Below are 3,916 nucleotides of genomic sequence, written 5' to 3' on the forward strand. Positions count from 1 at the left end.
GGAACATCCTCATTGGCCAGTTCTTGTGGCAGGGGGAGGGGCAGATGTCAGACCCGCTTTCTCATTGGTCGTAGGCGGTGCTTTTCTGTCAGCGGCCTGGGAAGCACGGAGGAGGAGAGGCGGACGTGGGCTGTCACGCGGTGCAAGGTTCTGTAAGAGATAGAGGAAAACTGAATAGCCACATTCAGAGAAAATGTGTCTTCCGTATTGGGGCAAAGTGGACATGTTATCGGATACCAACATTCTTCCACGCGGCTCGAATAACCGTCGGCAAAATGGCTGCAGCTTAGAGACAAAAGTGTATTTGCTGACGTTCTCTGGTGTTTAGCATTGTCTGCGTTATTGAAGGTTACCATTTTTTGTGTATGTGGTAACACGCTGGGAGTGAAGCGGGGATTCCTCTATACAGGAAATTCCTCTCCTCAGTGGAACAAAGGATAAAGCAGACATATTGCTGCCTGTACCCAGACACAGGGCCAGGCCAATGTTTATGGCCATTAGGAAACAGTTGCTGGAATTAATAAAGAGTGTGATAGATGATACTCTATAGAAATATGTCTGGCAGTAGAGCGACAAATGGCAGAACTTGTGACAGACTGATGTACATGTCAGTGAGGTGTATGTGAATCTGGGGCAGTTATATGTGACAAGCGGTCAGGGAATGAACATTGACAAATGCACCAGTTTTTATATGCCTGCTGCAGGCTCCATTCACACATAGCGGTAGCGTTTTCCGCACGGAAAGAAACCGTGCAAACTTCAACATGCGCTCGGATTGTGCACATTTGTGGCTATCACTATCTCTGCAGGGAGATGATCGGAAAGTGAGCGAGCGACGATATGTGTTCACTCACTTCCCGATCAATAGAGCTGAACTGTGACCGCTTCTTTGTCACACTATAAACACAAATGTATCTTATTTCTCTCCCGTTCATTGAAGGACACAGGGAACAGATCGGAAAGACGTAAGATACATGTTTGTTACTAGTTAAGGTACTTGAATGCATTTTTAAGATTTAATGCCTCAGTTTAGTGTCACTTACGTCTTCTTAGACCGGTCCTTCTAACGTCTCTCCCCCTCCTCTGCAGCAGTCCAAGGTCACGTAAATTATCAATGTCTATACACAGTCTATATAGACAGGAGAACGCTGAGGCAGATTCCAATGCTACAGGGAAGGGGAGGCTGGCTGGAGGGAGTGCTGTGATAGCTGGCCGGCTCGGAGCTTCGGGTGAGTATATCTTTGTTATTGCATCACCTAGACACAAACGAGCACTTAACCTTTGCAATGCAGAGGTAGCCCCACTGCAAGGGTTAATACCCTACCCTGCTGGGATGTTTCTATAGAAGGCATATGATAAGGAGTGGCTTCAATCCAGTGACATAGTTGTCCTGATCACTCAACCTATTGGATAAAGAGCAGGGTAGACTGGCCCTTCTGGATATTTTCCCAGGAGCTCCTCCCCCTGATGCCCCGGGGTCCCAGGCACAACGAAGGATGGAGTGTGGCGGTTGGCTGTTTCCCAGCCACCTAATCATCTCGATCCTCCTCACAATTGGTTTTATCTCAGGCACTGCCTATGCATGACTACTAATTACCGGTCTCCTGAAGAAGCTATAATTTGCGAAACGCATTGGGACTATTAGGACAATCATGTCAGTTATGTACTTGAATAGTGAACATTGAGGACCATTGGGTTAATCATGTCAGTTATGCAATTGGATTATTTATCTTGGATTATTTTGCATTTTTATTGTATGTGTATATAGATATAAACATAGAAGCTATTGGCCTGAGACTGTACTGAATGGGCATATATTTATTGAATGTTTAATTTTTATGAGATCCAATTTTACCTTATTTATCCACAATTTTCTGTATGTCTAGTACATTTTGATATCATTTTTACATAAGCAATGGTTGTAGCTATCTCTCCATAAACCTCTCCATGTAACCTTGCAGGGGTCCTGTGAGGGCTAAATGCTCTTTCTTTTGGCCATCTTTCTTGTTAACCTGGTTTGCTTTTTGTATTGAAAATATTCATAAATAAAACACCTTTAAAAAAATAATATCATAAGCGTGGAGTTGATATTTTTGCAAAAAAATGTATATTTACTTACTGAAAGCCTCTTCCTCATGAATCAGTATTTTGTCTCCACTTTAAATGACTACATGTTCTACCCTTCTCAATAGACACCTTGAGGTGGAATGTAATCCATTCACAAGATTAAAATACTGCATTACGAGCACTAGATAGAGCCGAGGATCAGAGAAAATAAGTATTTTCTTCCCCATGACCCTCAGCTGCATCTAGTTGCCAGAAAAATAATTGTTTTTTATTACACACCAAGATTTTCTAACGCTGCAAAATGTCTGATTTAAGCGCAATAAAACAAACAAAAAACAAGTGAACTTTTACCATGCATGCACGGATCTCACTGTCCTACGTGCCCCACTCTTCAGGATCTGGGGTCTGTACATTCATTGGTACATTTTCATATAAGGAGGTCAGGGGTGTGGAGTTTTTTTTGAGAAACTGCCCCAATCCTTCCAATGTCACCTCTGTAATATCCATCATATTAACGATTATAAGAAAAACACAGTGTAAAACCATATTTCATAATAAAACATGGGTATGTTTTATTAACAAAAAACCTCATTAAAAAGCCATCACTGTTATTTGTTTTTTCTTAACAATCCTGAACAGGAACATTTGCATCTATTGTATATACATATGAAAGGATATATAGCACATAACAAATATTCATTTTGAAATTACTGTTACCAAACCCATGAAATGTTCACCTGTACAATCAAATATCTCATTTTACAGAATGTTCTCAGGTATAGTACTAATGTATAACAAAATTTAAAGCAATTTACTAAAGTGCTAAATTTTCATTTGTAAAACAAGAGTTTTCATTTTTCGCAGTATATTTTATGCTGTACAGTTCATGCTTGCATTGCATATGTCTTATAAATACTCTATTAACATACTAATACTGACATAGAAGAGCAGGTTATATAGATGATAATCTTCTGACAGCTGTACTTTCATATAACAATGTGTCCCCCCCTCCCCATTAGATACTATGCAAAACATCAGACCTCAGATGCAGCACAGTCCCCCTCTACACTGCCATTTCGACTTTTCATTTCCTTCTCAGTGCCCGTACTACAGAGTGCAGTGAGTGAACATGCTACATAGTGATAAATGGGACAGCCAAGTTTGGCTTACCCCTTCATCTCTATAGAGCAAGAATATATGCGCAGAAGAGACACGCAAAGTCTCTTTTGCCAAAAATGTCTTCCTCTCTCCCCGAGTGAGTTGTTTCTGTATGATGTGCCGTGCAGTGTACACATTCCCTAAGGTGTCATGGATGGGCCTGATGCCAGGGAGGATGCAACTCCTGAGCAAAATAGCCGATGGCTGAAGAGGATGGCTGGGAACCCACAAGTATCGGCAGCAGAGATAGCGGTGGCGGCGGGGGACAGAGCCATGGCCCAAAGATCGATCTGACAGAGCTGGAGAAGATCACACTGTGTGTGCCCCAATGTGCAAGTACGTTGTGCGGATTTTTGCCCTAATGCATACTTGCTCATTGGGGCAAAACCCCCCAAAGCGGTTTACTTCCGATAGAACAGCCAAAAGCCAGGCGGTGTAGAGCAGAACCGCGCTGTATCTAGGTTCTGATGTTTTGCATACTATCTCACTTAGAAAGATGTTTATTTAAATGTACAACTGCACTTTATCAGGGCAAAATTGTTTGTTGCCAGTTTCCAGAAATGAGGAAAAAATAAGATTTTACTGGTTCATCCGATAATGTTTGGATTAGTGATGGGGAAGTTGTAGGAGATCGGTAACGCTCCCATGTTTAAAATGCCATCCATGAATCTAGGAAATGATACAATTCCCT

This window comes from Nanorana parkeri, unplaced genomic scaffold (genome assembly GCF_000935625.1).
Source record: "Nanorana parkeri isolate BGI_ZX_2015 unplaced genomic scaffold, ASM93562v1 scaffold110, whole genome shotgun sequence".
Classification (NCBI taxonomy): domain Eukaryota; kingdom Metazoa; phylum Chordata; class Amphibia; order Anura; family Dicroglossidae; genus Nanorana; species Nanorana parkeri.